Source organism: Gymnodraco acuticeps, unplaced genomic scaffold (genome assembly GCF_902827175.1).
Source record: "Gymnodraco acuticeps unplaced genomic scaffold, fGymAcu1.1, whole genome shotgun sequence".
In the NCBI taxonomy this organism is placed as follows: domain Eukaryota; kingdom Metazoa; phylum Chordata; class Actinopteri; order Perciformes; family Bathydraconidae; genus Gymnodraco; species Gymnodraco acuticeps.
The window spans coordinates 92,978-112,904 of NW_022990872.1; the positions used below are offsets into that span (position 1 = coordinate 92,978).

Here is a 19,927-nt window from a genome sequence, read left to right on the forward strand (position 1 = left end):
GTAAAGACGAGTAAAGCCCAGTAAAGACCAGTTAAAGAACGTTACAGACCAGTAAAGACCATTAAAGACCGTTAAAGAACGTTAAAGACCAGTACAGACCAGTAAAGACCAGTAAAGACCGTTAAAGACCAGTAAAGACCAGTAAAGAACGTTACAGACGAGTAAAGACCAGTAAAGACCAGTTAAAGAACGTTACAGACCAGTAAAGACCATTAAAGACCAGTAAAGACCAGTAAAGACCGTTAAAGAACGTTACAGACCATTAAAGACCAGTAAAGACCAGTAAAGACGAGTAAAGACCAGTAAAGTCTGTTAAAGACCAGTAAAGACCGTTAAAGAACCTTACAGACCAGTAAAGACCAGTAAAGACCAGTTAAAGAACGTTACAGACCATTAAAGACCAGTAAAGACGAGTAAAGACCAGTAAAGACCGTTAAAGACCAGTAAAGACCAGTAAAGAACGTTACAGACCAGTAAAGACCAGGTAAAGAACGTTACAGACCAGTAAAGACCATTAAAGACCGTTAAAGAACGTTACATACCATTAAAGACCAGTAAAGACCAGTAAAGACTGTTAAAGACCAGTAAAGACCGTTAAAGAACCTTACAGACCAGTAAAGACCAGTTAAAGAACGTTACAGACCATTAAAGACCAGTAAAGACCAGTAAAGACCAGTAAAGACTGTTAAAGACCAGTAAAGACCAGTAAAGAACGTTACAGACCAGTAAAGACCAATAAAGACCAATTAAAGAACGTTACAGAAGAGTAAAGACCAGTAAAGACCAGTTAAAGAACGTTACAGACCAGTAAAGACCATTAAAGACCAGTAAAGACCGTTAAAGAACGTTACAGACCAGTAAAGTAAAGTAAAGACGAGTAAAGCCCAGTAAAGACCAGTTAAAGAACGTTACAGACCAGTAAAGACCATTAAAGACCGTTAAAGACCGTTAAAGACCAGTACAGACCAGTAAAGACCGTTACAGACCAGTAAAGACCAGTAAAGACTAGTAAAGACCGTTACAGACCAGTAAAGACCAGTAAAGACCATTAAAGACCAGTAAAGACCAGAACGTTACAGACCAGTAAAGACCAGTAAAGACTAGTAAAGACCGTTAAAGAACGTTACAGACCAGTAAAGACCATTAAAGACCAGTAAAGACCGTTACAGACCAGTAAAGACGAGTAAAGACCAGTAAAGACCGTTAAAGACCAGTAAAGACCAGTAAAGACCAGTAAAGACCAGTAAAGACCAGTTAAAGAACGTTACAGACCAGTAAAGACGAGTAAAGACGAGTAAAGCCCAGTAAAGACCAGTTAAAGAACGTTACAGACCAGTAAAGACCATTAAAGACCGTTAAAGAACGTTAAAGACCATTAAAGACCAGTAAAGACCAGTAAAGAACGTTACAGACGAGTAAAGACCAGTAAAGACCAGTTAAAGAACGTTACAGACCAGTAAAGACCATTAAAGACCAGTAAAGACCAGTAAAGACCGTTAAAGAACGTTACAGACCATTAAAGACCAGTAAAGACCAGTAAAGACGAGTAAAGACCAGTAAAGTCTGTTAAAGACCATTAAAGACCGTTAAAGAACCTTACAGACCAGTAAAGACCAGTAAAGACCAGTTAAAGAACGTTACAGACCATTAAAGACCAGTAAAGACGAGTAAAGACCAGTAAAGACCATTAAAGACCAGGTAAAGAACGTTACAGACCAGTAAAGACCATTAAAGACCGTTAAAGAATGTTACAGACCATTAAAGACCAGTAAAGACCAGTAAAGACTGTTAAAGACCAGTAAAGACCGTTAAAGAACCTTACAGACCAGTAAAGACCAGTAAAGACCAGTTAAAGAACGTTACAGACCATTAAAGACCAGTAAAGACCAGTAAAGACTGTTAAAGACCAGTAAAGAACGTTACAGATCAGTAAAGACCAGTAAAGACCGTTACAGACCAGTAAAGACGAGTAAAGACCAGTAAAGACCGTTACAGACCAGTAAAGACGAGTAAAGACCGTTGGATACGTGTTTTTCTTTCTTAATGAATAGTTGCAGTGGTGAGATGTGACGTTTACTTTAGTATAAGTACTATTTTAACTTCTATACTTGTGTATATCATTTTATGTTACATATACTTCCACACGTCGTTGGCGTTTTCACAAGATTGGTTTTTAATCGTAAAACATATATAAGCATAATCTTTATCATTTTGAGATGTTCGCAGATTGTTTTGCACATTTTTGTGTGCTCTTTTTAAATGTTATTTTAGTTACTTTCAGCTATTTTAATGCATTATTTGTTATAAATGTTCTGTTTGTCAGCCAGGACTAACTACCCATTGACCCAATTCTCACAAACATTTTCATTTAAGCTCAACAAATTAAGAGATTGGTGGAGCTCTGCGCTTTGAGTTATAATAATAATAATTCCTTACATTTATTATAGCACTTTTCCAGATGCTCAAAGCGCTTTACAAATACACATTATACATATTTTTTATACATGCAATGGTCACTGAGTTAACATACTTTCATTTCTTACTATTTGAAAACGTACTGTATATTTAAATAATGGTATATTTTGACAAATGTACTTACCTACTTATTTATATTTTAAGTTACATATTATTCTACTTTACACATTCGTGGTTTTGGAGTTTTCACAAGATTGTTTTTATTCGAAAAAGATATTCAAGAATTATCTTTAACATTTTCTGAGGTTCACAGATTTTTGGTCAAATATTTGGGTCCTCTAAGCAATTTATTTTATGCATTATTTAAATTATATTTGTTTATTTTGTGTTTGTCAACTGGATTACGGAAAAACCAACGGCCACATTTTCACTCACAAATATTCATTTACACACTTTTCTTTTTGTATTTAAATAACCAGAGCTATGGAGGTCTACACTGTCTGCTTCTTGTTACCATACTTCTTACTCTTTAATAAAGGATATGTAACATTTAAAAACATACTCAAAACATTGCATACGGTTGAAAGTATTTTTGAATCATTTGCAGGTGATTGCAGACTTATTAAACCATGCAAACATACAGTGTGTGACGTTTCTGTCCTGATAGAGAAACGTTTTCAGGTTAGTATGTGCGTGTCTCTGCTGACCAGACTCACCATTGTCTGTGGAGGCATGGCGCTTGGAGGAGGTGTGTGTGTGTGTGTGTGTGTGTGTGTGTGTGTGTGTGTGTGTGTGTGTGTGTGTGTGTGTGTGTGTGTCTGTGGGGGGGGGGTGTACAGGCCCCACACAGTGGACCTTTGTGAAACTCTGCCCATGCAGCCAGTGTGAATGGACTCTTTTTACACTTGTGTAAACCTGGGGGGCGTCTCCGGCTCCGAGGCCACGCCCCCCCCGACCTCTGACCCTGACCTCTGACCTGCTGCTGGATTTGGTGGGGAAGTGCTTTCCTGTTCTCCATGTGCTCAAAGCCAAACAAAATCACAGTTCGGATCTGAGTTCAACCCCCCAGAGCCAAAGTGTACATCACAGTCCGACAGAGGAAGATTTCATAAGTATCTGATACATCGTTAGGAGGTTGAGGTTAGAGGAGAGAAAGTGCAGGAATGGAGAAGTTAAGAGGCGTTTGGTAAAGGCAAAGTTTACTAGTTAATTGTTAATAGTTTTGCTCCTTCAAAGTCCAACATGTATTTCTCAGTGATTAAACCAAAATAATATAAAATACTAGGAAAAGAGACATTATTGGATTGTTGATTTCTAGTCTTTTAATTTCTCTAATGTACAATGCCTTGTCTTTGTATGCTGCTGCAACGCAAACATTTCCCAAATTGAGATCAATAAAGTACTTCTTATCTTATCCTGCACACCGAGTTACTTGTTATACTTGAAGTACATTTAGCTGATAATACTACCCTACTTCTAGTTACACTAGAAGTTACATTACAATTCAGGATTTAGTCTGTTTCATAACTGCAAGTGTTTTGTCAGTATAATTGAAATGAGTTTTGATACAGCTGACCATACGTTTATTTTTCTTCTTAAGTTACTTTTCCGTTGTATTGGAGTATTTTCAAACCACAGTATTTATACTTTTACTTAAGTAAAGGATCTTAGTACTTCTTCCTCTGGCTGGATTAGTACTTTAACTTTACTAAATACTTCTTACAACACTGACACTAGTCCATATTGTGTAACAAATTAATTGTGCAAACCTTTCTCACCTCTGAATGACCAGGTTCCTTTATTTACAGAGGACACACACACACACACACACACACACACACACACACACACACACACACACACACACACACACACACACACAACACACACACACACACACACACACACACACACACACACACACACACACACACACACACACACACACACACACACACACACACACACACACACACACACACACACACACACACACACACACACACACACACACACACACACCACACACACACACACACACACACACACACCACACACACACACACACACCACACACACACACACACACACACACACACACACACACACACACACACACACACACACACACACACACACACACACACACACACACACACACACACACACACACACACACACTGCAGGTTAATGGGTAAAATGGCTGTGTTGACCTAGGTGTTTTATTTACTGAGAGCCTGTTTACTTCTCCATTCCTCGCGTCAGAGAATCCTCCGGATCAATACCGCTCTCTGTTGTACTCTGAGAGAGAATGGCAGCCGACAAACAGGTGTGTGTGGAGGTGTGTGTGGTCAGTCTCAGGTGACGAGGTCCTCCACCTGAGATCCTGCAATCATCTCTGAACAGACATGGGGAATATTGGCAGAGGTGGAAGAAGTATTTAGATCCTTTACTTAAGTAGAAGTTCTGATAAATGGCTGAGTGTGTGTGAGAGAAATCCCCTCTGGAGGGAACACAGGGATTTTAGTCGTTGCAGACCATTTACATGCACTAAAACCTATATATAAGCACACTACAGGAAAGGGAAAAACACCATAATAGGGCCTCTTTAAGTAGTACTTCAGTAAATGTACTTCTCTACATTCTCCTACTGGTTACAAGCAGTGTAACTGAGTCTTTTTACAGTGTGATATTGCTTATAAAGGTTCATCTAAGTAAACAATGTGTGTACTTCTTCCACTTCAAAGTATAGTTGTAACAAAGTTTGATAGTGAAAGCAAAATAAATGATTGCCAGAAGATAACAATTCTACATATTGATGTTAGTTCAAAACATTTGTTAAATCACATTGACGCTCTTCATAGGTCAGCGAAATATCACACCTGATATAAAGAAAATGTATCCCTTGTTGACATATCTCAAAGGGAACAATGTGAAGTATTGTCAATTGCTCCAATCATTTACGAAAGATTCTTTATTTACAGTCCTTCATGAGTTTGAGATTGCCTCTAAACCTGGAAATATCCGCTCAGCCTTAAGGAGCACTTCACGTTCCGCAGATCTCTCTCTGGAGTGTTTTAAACCTCACAAGACGAGGTTCAGGGAGAAACACTGAGTACCTGCACAAAATCTAATCAACTGCCTCTGTGGAACAATATTGTGGCTCTTATCTGCAGTTAAATTATTAAAATGAGACACAAGTGTGGGTACTCTGATCGTTAAGTGAAGTAAAAGCAGTTCCTGCACAGTGTTAAAGTAACAAGTAAAGCATTCAAATCTAAATATTACGGTGGTCGACCAACGCGCTACAGCGGCCCAAAGCATTTATACTAGGAGAAACAAGTTGTAGCTTCAGAAACGATGCAAATAAAAAAACTCAAATGTTCCTGTACTCATGAAGAAACATCTTCAGCACCTTGACAACACAGCAGCATTTAGAAAACATTCAGCAACTTGAGGAGACATGCGCAACCAGGGGACACTAAAGAATGACGCACACAGCTGGGAGACCAGGGGACACTAAAGAGTGACGCACACAGCTGGGAGACCAGGGGACACTAAAGAGTGACACACACAGCTGGGAGACCAGGGGACACTAAAGAGTGACGCACACAGCTGGGAGACCAGGGGACACTAAAGAGTGACACACACAGCTGGGAGACCAGGGGACACTAAAGAGTGACGCACACAGCTGGGAGACCAGGGGACACTAAAGAGTGACGCACACAGCTGGGAGACCAGGGGACACTAAAGAGTGACGCACACAGCTGGGAGACCAGGGGACACTAAAGGGACCAGGGGACACTAAAGAGTGACGCACACAGCTGGGAGACCAGGGGACACTAAAGAGTGACGCACACAGCTGGGAGACCAGGGGACACTAAAGAGTGACGCACACAGCTGGGAGACCAGGGGACACTAAAGAGTGACGCACACAGCTGGGAGACCAGGGGACACAAAAGAGACCAGGGGACACTAAAGAGTGACGCACACAGCTGGGAGACCAGGGGACACTAAAGAGTGACACACACAGCTGGGAGACCAGGGGACACTAAAGAGTGACGCACACAGCTGGGAGACCAGGGGACACTAAAGAGTGACGCACACAGCTGGGAGACCAGGGGACACTAAAGAGTGACGCACACAGCTGGGAGACCAGGGGACACTAAAGAGTGACGCACACAGCTGGGAGACCAGGGGACACTAAAGAGACCAGGGGACACTAAAGAGTGACGCACACAGCTGGGAGACCAGGGGACACTAAAGAGTGACGCACACAGCTGGGAGACACTAAAGAGACCAGGGGACACTAAAGAGTGACGCACACAGCTGGGAGACCAGGGGACACTAAAGAGTGACACACACAGCTGGGAGACCAGGGGACACTAAAGAGTGACGCACACAGCTGGGAGACCAGGGGACACTAAAGAGTGACGCACACAGCTGGGAGACCAGGGGACACTAAAGAGTGACGCACACAGCTGGGAGACCAGGGGACACTAAAGAGTGACGCACACAGCTGGGAGACCAGGGGACACTAAAGAGACCAGGGGACACTAAAGAGTGACGCACACAGCTGGGAGACCAGGGGACACTAAAGAGTGACGCACACAGCTGGGAGACCAGGGGACACTAAAGAGTGACACACACAGCTGGGAGACCAGGGGACACTAAAGAGACCAGGGGACACTAAAGAGTGACGCACACAGCTGGGAGACCAGGGGACACTAAAGAGTGACGCACACAGCTGGGAGACCAGGGGACACTAAAGAGTGACACACACAGCTGGGAGACCAGGGGACACTAACGAGTGACGCACACAGCTGGGAGACCAGGGGACACTAAAGAGTGACGAACACAGCTGGGAGACCAGGGGACACTAAAAAAGTGACGCACACAGCTGGGAGACCAGGGGACACTAAAGAGTGACGCACACAGCTGGGAGACCAGGGGACACTAAAGAGTGACACACACAGCTGGGAGACCAGGGGACACTAAAAAGTGACGCACACATCTAGGAGACCAGGGGACACTAAAAATTGACGCACACAGCTGGGAGACCAGGGGACACTAACGAGTGACGCACACATCTAGGAGACCAGGGGACACTAACGAGTGACGCACACATCTAGGAGACCAGGGGACACTAAAAAGTGACGCACACATCTGGGAGACCAGGGGACACTAAAAAGTGACGCACACAGCTGGAAGACCAGGGGACACTAAAAAGTGACGCACACAGCTGGGAGACCAGGGGACACTAACGAGTGACGCACACAGCTGGGAGACCAGGGGACACTAAAGAGTGACGCACACAGCTGGGAGACCAGGGCTGCTTCTCAGGTCGACTATTTTCATTTCCTCGCTCCTCGGTCCTCGGTCTCACCGGAAGTTGATTTGCCTGCGCCATCTTGAGTACCGTCCCATGGCTCTTATTTCGGCCGGAGGACCGAGGATCGAGGAGCGAGGAGCGATCATGGAGGAGCGATAACCGAGGAACCACCAGATCATCCTCCGATGAAATCCTCAGATACTCACCCCGCCCCCTTACTGTGTATCGCTCACTGATTGGACGAGGCAGTGCATGCACTGATCTGATGCTTCTTGACATGAGAGCAATACCCCAGCGGAGTGAAGAAAATACATGAACCTCACGGGACTCACTCCTCAGTTTATACTGTGTTTTGTTTCAATTCATGTATCATTTAGTTACAAATATGTGATATATCTAAACAACAAAGTGGTCAAACATTTTTTTATTCATTTATTGGAAACATTTTCATGATCGCTTTTTTCGTTTATACATTTTAAGAAGGGCGTTTATCTTTTTTGAGAATGACTTCTTATTTTATTTCATGTATTTGGATCTACAACAGATGATACTAATGTTTATGTCAGTAAATGTGTACTAACAGAGGCGGGGGTGTTTGTGGAAATAACGGGTACAGAGCTGGCTGCTGCCAGACGAACAGCTGTGCAGCGTCATCACAAACGGACGTCGCTTCACGTGACGCTCCGGAGGAAAGGACGTCCCATTGCTCTTAAAACTCATTTCCCTGCTTCTCGTGGTTTCCTTGCGTCCCTCCATGCTTCCCTGGTGGGAGGGACTAAACGCAGGGAAACGACGCAAGTGAGGGAAGCAAGGATTTCATTTAATCGACCTGAGAAGCAGACCAGGGGACACTAAAGAGTGACGCACACATCTAGGAGACCAGGGGACACTAAAGAGTGACGCACACAGCTGGGAGACCAGGGGACACTAAAGAGTGACGCACACAGCTGGGAGACCAGGGGACACTAAAAAAGTGACGCACACAGCTGGGAGACCAGGGGACACTAACAAGTGACGCACACAGCTGAGAGACCAGAGCGCTTGGTGACGTTCAGGAAAAAGTTTACTAAAGAAGAGCAAAAAATATATATATAACGACTCAAAGAAAAATACTTAAAAGGTTATTTAAAGTCGTGTGCAGTGCAGGAGAACTAGCTCAGACTGGAGTGTGTTTGCAATCAAGAACAAGTCTAAGGATGTAAACACATTATTTGTGCATACAGCAGTCGCATAGAGAAGGAATGTGAAAACAATAAAGCCAAATAAACCAGTGCAAAACTATTAAAGGTAATACAAAATGAGTGTGCTTTGCTGTTTTTGTAGAACTAGATCTCACTTGGTGGTTGCTGTGTGTTTGGGTTATGCAACATTATACAAAACATTGCTAACTACTCAAACACAAGAAAACAAAGCATTTCCTGACCCAAACAGTTCATAAACACAGACTCTGGACTCACTCAGGGCAAAAGCCGGATGAATGTGAATTATTCGAGCAGTATCACCATGGATGTAGTCATTGGTTTCATTGAAAACACTCCCAGACAAATACAAATGAACTCCTATTTGAGGCATCTTTTCTAAAAGCTACAATGCCAAGCTGTGTTTGGAAATAACTACATGTATATTTGTGAGTAAGAACGACACAGGCTTATAGTTTTTACATGATGGATGTAGGCTTTTGTTTCTTGGTAAACATCCAAAGGCCATATCAAGTGAATAAACCTGATTGTGGTGACAGCATTTAAATGATAACAAATTACATTTAACATGTTTTAATTAAGACTAAAATGCCTTTACAGTTGGAGAGTTCAACCCATACTATAAATTACCACCCACACATTTTGGTGAATGCATTAAAAAGTGTGATCCCCGTTGAAATCACTCACCATAAACAGGCCACATGGCAGCATCGATCCCCCTGAGGACTTCCTGGAAGAAGATCTGCTTCTGGAAGCTGCGCTGCCCCCTGGGGCTTTCTGGGAATCCTGCATACTTCACATCCAAAAGAGTGCTCCAAATAACTCCACCAACTTTGATTTGCACTCAAGTACAAACGTAGTTTCCAACAGGATCATCTCAAACTTTGCAAACCATATTAAAGAGTTAAAACACACAAGTTATCAGCAGCTGAAAAGCTTGTTTTCTTCAAATGTAGAAGAACGACATTTGAACATATGAAATTGCTGATCACCACTTTCATTGAATTTTGGATGATTTAGTCAACTTTGTAACACCCATGGTGTTCCCACAAACACCCACCCACACACACACACACACACACACACACACACACACACACACACACACACACACACACACACACACACACACACACACATATACATACACACACACACATACATATACACACACACACAAACACACACACACACACCATGTATACATCACTTCAGGGGACCTTACATTGACTTACATGCATTTCCTGGAGACTTATCCTAACCTTAACCTTAACCAACACATGCCTAACCCTAACCCTTAACCTAACCAAGTCTTCACCCTAAAATTAATGATTCCCCTTATGGGGACCTCCAATTTGTCCCCATAAGGGCGGCGAGTCCCCACACGTGACTGTGTAAACAGATTTAGGTCCCCACAAGTATAGTAATGCTAGGCCACACACACACACCCACACACACCCACACCCACACCCACACACACACACCACACACACACACACACACACACACACACACACACACACACACACACACTCTAGATGTGTTCCCCTCCCTTATGTGCCCATCCCCCCACATGGATCACACCTGGCACACGCAATACATGTTCAGTGTCTGTTCTTTGTATATGTACTGCAGTTGTTCATGTATACCAGTAGTCTGATACAATATGTACAGTTTGAAAGGGTGTTAAATTAAATGTGGTGGTGATTAATGTTTTTTGTGTTAATGTAATAGCAGTTAAAACAGGGCCGGTTAGATTTGACCGCAAACACCAAAGTAAGGGGGGAACGAAGACAATAGGAGGGTTAAACCCATCTCCTTATTGTGTAAGCAAAGATTGATGCATCTCTTTAGGAAGTTGCAAAATGGGACTCGAATGTTGTATTTAGTTTGCTTCTATAGATTTGTATGTTGTTGTTTTTCCCATTGAGAACCACTAGTGATTGTTTTTTGTAGCAATGCTTCAAAGGGCTATCCTCTGGTATTTATATGTCATGATATTCCTTTCTCTGTGCTTTTAAAAATGGAACTAAAGACATTTACTTAAGTACTTTTCGATGGTCTTGTACTATTCCTTTTCCTGATACTGTATACGTTATAAGTTATTTTTGTTTTAAATTCTGATTTACATTCATAATAACAAATATAACCAACACATTACTTATCATATATTATTAGGGATTGAGACGATGAACATTTGGGATTCAGAAAACTCTAAAAACAAATTGTTATTTCTCCGTTTGAGAAGATTTTGGGACGTAGCAAACACATTGAAATAATGGATGTGGCTTTTTAATATCCCATTGTCTAAGACTTATTTGACAGGATGCCACATTGAGGCTGCTATTGTTAGGAGGAAACAACATTAAGTTGATCCCAGCTTGAAGTTGGTATATTCACTTTGACTGAAGAGATCATTGAGAACAAAACAACAACAAAAACAAAGGGTAAAAAGATTGGAAGAGACAACGAAAAACATGTATTTTCTCTGGAAGTGTCCTGTGTTTCTCTGCACCTCTGCATCTGGTGAGTTCTCATCTAATTTTCACTGGATTTATATTAAATGAACACTGATAAGGCTAAGAGAAAATGAGCTCAGCGTTAATTAAGAGCGCTATTGTTTCGTGATCGTTTGAATATCATCTCACATATGAATATCTAATTAAATCTTCAGTTCATTAATGCAGCTTCAAGGCCTGAATCTATTCTGGTTAAAGGAAGAGACACAAGGCAAACACTAAACCCCACATGGACTTTGGTGGGGTAATTTTCTCATTAATAATTAACACATTTGAACCCATTTATACCCTTCACCAGTGTGAGACCATCACAACTGATCTGAGAGGAGACAGTGACAGTCTGACAGGAGATCAATCCTCTCCCATGCCTCGTAGTCTGTATATATGCATTGTACAGTGAGAGTGGATAAAGCGCATTGACCAAATAAATCGGGGGGATTTCACTGTACGTCCAACAGCTTTTCCTCAGGGGATCCCGCTCAACATTTGTTCAGCCTGTGGGAAGTACGTGGGCTCTTTATAGATGTGCTCTCAAAGGAAAAAGGGTTACAGATGCAAGACTCAATGTTCTGAATCAGTGCTTAATAAGAAGGTGAGAGTAATCAGTTATTTAGAAATATATTTTGTTCTCATTATCTTTCTTTGGGGCTGTGGAAAAGCTAATTTGTTTGGCCATTTAGGGGCAAATAACCCTTGAGATAAAGTCTAGGATCTGTTGTTTCTGCTAATAAGTATTTTACATTCAAATAAATATGTATCAATCACTAGATGTGATAAACATACATTGAAATGTATTCAAGTCACATTATATGGACTCAAATCAGACTCAAGTCACTAATCTTCAGACCTAATTGGACAAACAATGCTTGAAACTGAACATTGACTTTAACACCAATGACTCAGTGACTTTGAATGACTATGTTCTGTCTGAGCACCAGTGGCGACTGATCATTAGGCACAGCCCCACCTAGTGTCAGCAGAAAGTATTACAAATAATGATTACAAAAAGAAAAGAAAAAAATATATAACATTTATTTTAAGATCATGTTTAATCATCTGATTCGTCTGTATATTGCTGTTTTAGTCTGTGTTCTTCTAATTAGTGTCTACAGTGTGTGCCTATTGAGCTGTTTAGAGCCATGTGGGACAAAACCCGATCATGCCCCTCCCTCTCACTGTCTAAGTCAACGGTGACTGTAAAAACTACACTGCGCATGCTCAGAGTATTTTTCAATTGAATGTGTGTGGCAAAAAAAGAATGACCATAGAGTGGCGAAGTCACGCCCATCTACTTCCGGTCCATGGGACCTTATTTCGGAAAAATAATGTATTGAATCAATGGAGAGAGAAAATGTATCTTTCGATCGCGTTTGAATTGTGCCATGAATTACACATATGATGTTTGTCAATCTTAAAAAATCATTTCCATGTCAAAAAAGTCACAGTGTGTCGTAAAACTGTTGAAATATAAGACTATGAAAAATACGCAACTAGAAAGACTACAAATCCCAGAGTCGCGTAAGTGATGTCACAATTGTTTTCCTCCACTAAGAGATAGTTAAGATCAGCGCCATACAGATATAATCTATCTATATGGCGCTGGCTAAGATAAGATAACTTTAACAAGATGCCTGTGTGCTTAGTACCAGGTTGTTATCATACCAGCAATGGGTCTTGCTCATTCTTTCGCTTCCCGTCTGATCAAAGGACCAGAAGTGGCTGGATCAAGTTAGCTACCTAGCTAGTAGCTAGCACATTAGTTAGCATTACAGCCTTGTCATTTTTATTAGCCTTAATATGAAGTAACATTAAGTAACCCAAAATGTTAAACAGTAAGAGTAGTAGTCATATTTCGTGAACCCTTTGAAGAGTACTGTCACCGGTGTGATCATTCTATAATACACAATTTAAGCCCGGGGGAGAAATGCTAACGCTAGCATCGCCGATCTTTTCGACTTCATGCTATCTGCACAAATGGTTGACATTAAACATTAAAAAGACCAGGCAGTTCAGAGAGAATCAAAGGAAGGAAGGCAGGAAGCTTTGCATGACATTCTTCTGGACGTGTTTACATTGTGGTGATAGTGAGGGTAGTCAATCGTTTTGTTGACAAGACAGTAGTGACGGCCATCTTGGTGACGTGTGTTGTTCTGCGAGACCAGAGATGTAGTTCATTGAGCGTTTCACACAAACAAATGTATTACTTCACATTATTTTTTTTTGACTTGCAAAATTATCTTTTAAATTGACAAACATCATATGTGTAATTCGTGGCACAATTCAAACGAGATCGAAAGATAATCTTTCTCTCTCCATTGACTTCAATACATAATTTTTCCGAAACAAGGTCCCATGGAGGTCCACCGGAAGGGGAGGGACTTCGCCACTCTATTGGGGCACTGAGCTGCCATCCCCACCATACGTCATCTCACATAATTCAGAGCTGATTGGCTGTAAGTACGTGTGCCGCGAAAAGTGTGGTGTGTGAAGAGGAGACGAGAGAGTTGCAGTGCTAAAACCAGGAAGTAAGCTGCGCATGGCTTCCCTCCACAAAAAAGCAATGAGATTTCTCCATAGGATTTTAGAAAATAGCTCGAAATAAGATCTGTGGGAAACAAACCTGTTAGATAAATGCACGTTTTGTTCAGCCGGATAATATCCACATGTCTACCCTACTTTTATCATTTTAAATCATAAATCTATTGATTAGATTAGATTTATGATAGACTTTTGAAACTACAAGAAGATAAGGAGGACTTTTACAAAAAAGTAATAGAGATTTTTGTCCAGAAGGATAGGCAAATGGACTTCATCTTCAAGTCAAGGTAAGACCGCAATTTTATTGAAAATGGGATCTTACTAAGAGAGAACAATTCAATATGTAAATGATAAAATTACATTTTTGGGGTATCCTTTTGTTGAACTGTCTGTTTAAAATTAATTGAAGCATCAGACAAAAAAAGCTTTTGAAAATAATATTAGATTTAGATTTAGGTCAAAATATAATATTTGTAAACCTGAAGAGTCAGAGCCTCACCAGCCATGAACCTCACTGCAGAAGCTTATATATAGACATCTAAGTTTTTTGTGCCTCACCACTTCTGTACATATAAAAACGCCACTGCTGAGCACACTGTAAATGTTATTATTAAAGTTAGACTTAGGTTTGCACTTTAGATTACCCATAAGGTATTAAAGGTCACCTATCATGCTACTTTTAGGCAATAGCATAGGTCTCAGATATATAAACATATATAAAAAACTTGCCTATGAAGTGTTTTGCTCCAAATACCAAACAGATCATTCTAGCCATGCCTCATATCCCTCTATTTCACTTCCTGTTTCTAAAGTGCAGATTTGGGTATAAAGCTTTACAAAAAAAGGAGGAGGGGGCTGAGCTCATGCGGGACCCGGCAGCTACTGTCTAAACTAAATGCTGCCGTGATGAAACGCCATATCATGGATCATCAATGATTCTCTCTGAAACAGTCTGGAGCTCAAAGGCTTTCTCTCTTGCCGGTTATACCACAAGGTGAGTTCCTTTTTACTTCCTGCTTCTTCACACACATGCTCTCCAGTACAGGTTAGCTCTGAGTGTTAGCGATGCTAATGTAAACACCGACCATATTACGTCCAAAACAGTCGGGCATTGTTTCTGATAGCAAGGTTTCTGATTGGGCCGTGGGTCCACATTTCAGATATTACGTCATATCGGACGCAAATCTGGATCAGCTCCGTGGTTCCCCGTTTTTAGAGATTTGGGTAAGGAGGAAAAGAGAGAGGGTTTTATTTGCTGACGCTGCGTGAGTTCCCCTGACACACCGGGGACACATGTTTATGTAGAAAAGACATACAAAAGAGCATTTTGCATGATAGGTCCCCTTTAAATAAATACAAATATATAGTTATTAATGATTAGGAGAGCCACCAATTTCTTGATAGATAGATAGATAGTTACTGTAAATAGCTTACGTTCCAGCTAGCTAGCTAACATTAGGCAAGGGTTAAGTTGATTGAGGGGTAAATACCTTCACAAACGTTTGCAAGCTAAATATTTACCTAGAAAGCTAACGTTAGCTAACTTGTTTTGTAGAAAGCTAATGTTTGCTAGCTAGCTAAATAGCCCGCTGACAGGTTAATTTAAAGTGGTCTCTATGTTAACTTGTTTGTATACATGTCAACACTGTAGACCTTTGTGTACCTTTCTTGCAGTGAGATTTATTATAAACGTATTGTAAAAAACGTGTTTTAGTTGCTTTAGAGTTTGATGAGCTTCGGTACTTTCCTAGTTTAGAAGCCATCACACCAAGAGACATGAAATAGTTACTAAAAATGTCCTCATATGAGATTTCAGGCCATTTTCACATGTCCTCCTGCCAGTCACTGACTGATGATAGATGCTGTAAAGCTGTCAGATCGTCACTGTGTAGCTGTAAATGTTCTTAAATATGTATAAATCATTGTATGCAATGCTGTTAGTACTTAACCTTTGCTTACAAACCAGACGTGGTTAAATGGATATTTGTTGTGCTGATTATATCTACAATGATTGCACTTGTAAACCTGTATCTGTAATTATAGAGTGCAGTTTTATTACTGTAATCCTGCAGTATTTTTACTCAGCCTGATTTGAAAATAGATGGTGACAACCGCTAGCTGGCATCTAGAGTATATAATAACACATATTGTTCTGCTATTTGAAACTGGGCTAAGTGTAGGAAAACAATATGCAACACCTTCATAATGTTTGCCGTACCCTCTGAAACTGCAATAAACACACACTGTTTAAAATCATTTCGTTTTTCATTACTGCACACATTTTATTCCAATTCAATTTCTACGATTTCAATCCTATTCAATGTAAATACTGCTATATTCTGCCATATTGTATTATATTTGGTAACATTCTTTTTCATGTTATTATAGTTTTCTTCAAATTGTTGTCTGTGTTTTTAATTTTGGTTTTACTTGTATGTATGCACCAAAACACCAAGTCAAATTCCTCGTCAACCCACCTGGTAATAAACCTGTTTCTGAGTCTGATTCTGATGCAGGATATTGTTGAATACTTAGAGAGAGGCATTTCTAAAGAAATACCATTGACACACCAACCCAGTCTCACAAAAAAACGTCTAATAGCTACGTTGGTCCACAGGGCAAGACGTGACATGGATACAATATTTAGTAAAAAAAAACACGGAGCTCAAATAATCTTCGTAATATCTATCAAACTATAAATCCTACACATCCACTGGACGTAGATTTTAAAAGTACGATAAACTTCTCGCTAGAAATGTAATCAAAAAGCATTATAACGGCCAACTATCCTACTGGTCATTATATATATATCCTTTATTTAACCAGGTAAAAGACTCATTGAGATTAAAATCTCTTTTCCAAGAGCGACCTGACCAAGAAGGGCAGCATGTACAAAGTTACAACAGATAAAACACAGACATGACAGGCAGACAAATACAGCTGGAAAACACAAATAAAATTAGCCAGTCAATATGCGAAGTAAAACAAACTATTAAAATCATTCAAAAACTGGCAACATTTAAAACGATTTTAAGATATACGAGTACTCACATCTACCAATGGTGTCGTGTTCTCTGTCCTTTAAGATGGACCTGAATTCCCCCATAGTGATTCAATCTGAGAGTTTCAGCTCCTTCTGTACATTGTTCCAAGCTGTGGGGGCCGCATATCCAAAAGCTGTTTTACCCAGTTGTGTTCTCACTGTAGGAACCAGCATCTGAATAAAATCTTGGGAGCGCAGGCCATATAGACTTTATTAGAAATATAGACATATTAGAAATGAATAGGACAACAATATTGTATCCATGTCACGTCTTGAGTGGGGTATTTGTGAATATACTACGTTTCGCCCTGTCGTCCAACGTAGCTATTACAATTTTTTTTGTAGGACTGGGTTTGACACACACTCACACACACCTCCATTTCTCCCCGGTGTCACTGAGTGAATTTGTTTTCTCTACCTGAGCTCCATCGCCCTCGGTTTGATTCCCTCTCTCCTCTCTTGAAGGGCCTAATGGCCTCTTTGCTTTCCGAGGAGATTGCATGGACATATTGGACGGTCCACCAAAAAGAGAGACTAGTTTAGGAGGAAGTCTGTGTACTTAAATTAATCTCACATCACTGCAGTGAGTAAGGGAAGGACTCAATGGTGGATGGAGAAATAAAGTGTGGAAAGAGAGGAAGAAATGCAGGTTGAATTATGTATTTCTGCACATTACTAAGATATTTAAAACTGCACAGCTCTTCCTCTCTTAAATCCAGGTGGATATTGTTTGATATTATTTGTCATATTATATTTCCTTTTTGGTATATCTCTTGTAAGCATTCCTTCTTTACTAAGTGTGAAGTCATTTAACAAGTTAGCAGAAAGGCATGTGATGTGATGCATGTGGTGGAGCGTGCTATGGATTTCATTGCAGACGTTGTGTAGTTTAGATATTTTGATATAGTTTTGTACTGTAAGCAATTAAAGGTGGGGTAGGTAAGTAAATATCATGTTTAACTTAGACTTTCAGTGTATTTTTAAAATGTGTGAAGCGGCAGGCGCGTACACGAGGCCTGACGGTGATTCTTTTTGTGCCGAGAGCAGGCGGTGAAGCTCTTGGTGTCTATAGTGCTGGAGCAGTGGAGCGATGGCAAACCACACAGTAATCACCTTACAGTGTTCCCGGGGCTTCTGGGGGAAAGAAGGCCTGCACACCACAGGGAAGGTCCTCACATCTAATCCTTTAGCACATCTCTCTTTCTCCCTCGTTCTCTTCTTCCTTTCCAACATGTGTGCAGATTCATTTAGGCTAACCTCTAAATACAGACCAAAAAGAGTCGCTGATAAATGATGCTAAATGGCGTGCTACCTAGATACGTTTTTAACCGGGTAAAAACGTGTTCAAACATCCTAACAGTTGGACAAACCCTGTGATTGACTGTAAGTTAGAGATATCGCAAGTATGAGGCACTTGTAGAAAGATCCCTACTCGTACATGTTGACTCACATGGTATGCATCACAATGCTAATATTGCCGATACTAGGTATTGATAACTGTAATGTCGTTTTCTAGGACTTTTATTTAGAAAAAAACAAGCTTTTTTGTAAGAATAGAGTCATGGTGCTATTATTTTGAAAAAGATGCCCCTTCCTGAGTTTCATGTAGGGATAAAGAGCAACTTGCAAGTTCTGCAAAATGGCAAGCAACATACTTGAGTCTCTTGTTAGGATACAGCTAATCTCTGGAGCAATTATTTTTGAAAAACATGCCTTTTCCTGAGCTTCCTGTAAAGACACAGGGGCCGTTTCTCAAATTCGAGGATGCTGGCTTGGTAGTCGCGTACTTCCAAGTCACTTCCTTCAGAAACGAAGCCAGTATGCTTCCAAGCCACGGCTTCGGAAAACGAAGATTAATGGAACAGGCTAACAAGTGTGCCACTCTCTCTAACGGTTTCAACATAAACTGTACCGAAAATAAATACCTCACGATGTCTATCTAATTATGAACTTGCTTTACTTTCACGGAACACATGTTTGGTGATAACAAACACATGTTCTACACCACTACACACTTACATTTAAATGTGTGCTGCGTCGGTTCAGCCATTCTCCGCAAGGGTTTTTGAAATTGGTCCGTGCGCAAAGCATTGTGGGGATTTTAAGGACGCGAAGTCTACCCATGTGCAGCCTCGAAATTTCCCCCAAACCAAGGACGCGGCCTCGGTGGAATTCCAAATATGCTGGACATTGGAACAGTCCTTCAGCGGCACTCGATGACGTAGCATCCTTGAAATATTGGCTTGGAAGCCAGAATCCTCGAGATTGAGAAACGGCCAGGGTGCGTTTCACTTCTCTTATTTTTCATTTCCTCGCTCCTCGGGCTCGGTCTCACCGGAAGTTGATTTGTCTGCGCCGTCTTGAGTAGCGTCCCAGTGGCCTTATTTGTGTCCGAGGACCGAGGAGCGATAACGGAGGAGCGATAATCGAGGAACTACCAGACCATCCTCCGGTGAAATCCTCAGACACTCGCCCCGCCCCCTACTGTGTACCGCTCACTGATTGGACGATGCAGCGCGTGCACTGACCTGGCTGCTGTCAGACGATCAGCTGTGCGGCGTCATCACAAACGGACGTCGCTTCACGTGACGCTCCGGAGCAAAGGACGTCCCATTGCTCTTAAAACTCATTTCCCTGCTTCTCGTGGTTTCCTTGCGTCTCTCCATGCTTCCCTGGAGGGAGGGACTAGTCGCAGGGAAACGACGCAAGTGAGGGACGCAAGGAATCCATTTAACCGAAGTGAAACGCACCCACAGACATTCTATGGGGCTTTTATTCTGAAAACCATCACTACCCTGGGCTCCCTGTAAAGACACAGTTATCATCTATCTTCTTCGTCTTCATGTTAGAAGACATCTAAGGGGACTTTGTTTGGAACATG

At 41.2% G+C, this 19,927-nt stretch overlaps 1 protein-coding gene across 1 annotated transcript in view; it reads right to left on the reverse strand.

Annotated features, from left to right (window-relative positions):
• LOC117557501 (zinc finger and BTB domain-containing protein 16-A-like) overlaps positions 1-9,655 on the reverse strand; it is a 98,670-nt gene extending 89,015 nt beyond the window's left edge. The window contains exon 1 of the mRNA XM_034233378.1: positions 9,634-9,655. The gene's annotated coding sequence lies outside the window, so the exon portion shown is untranslated. The remainder of the gene's footprint in view (positions 1-9,633) is intronic.
• Between the last annotated feature and the right edge of the window lie 10,272 nt (positions 9,656-19,927).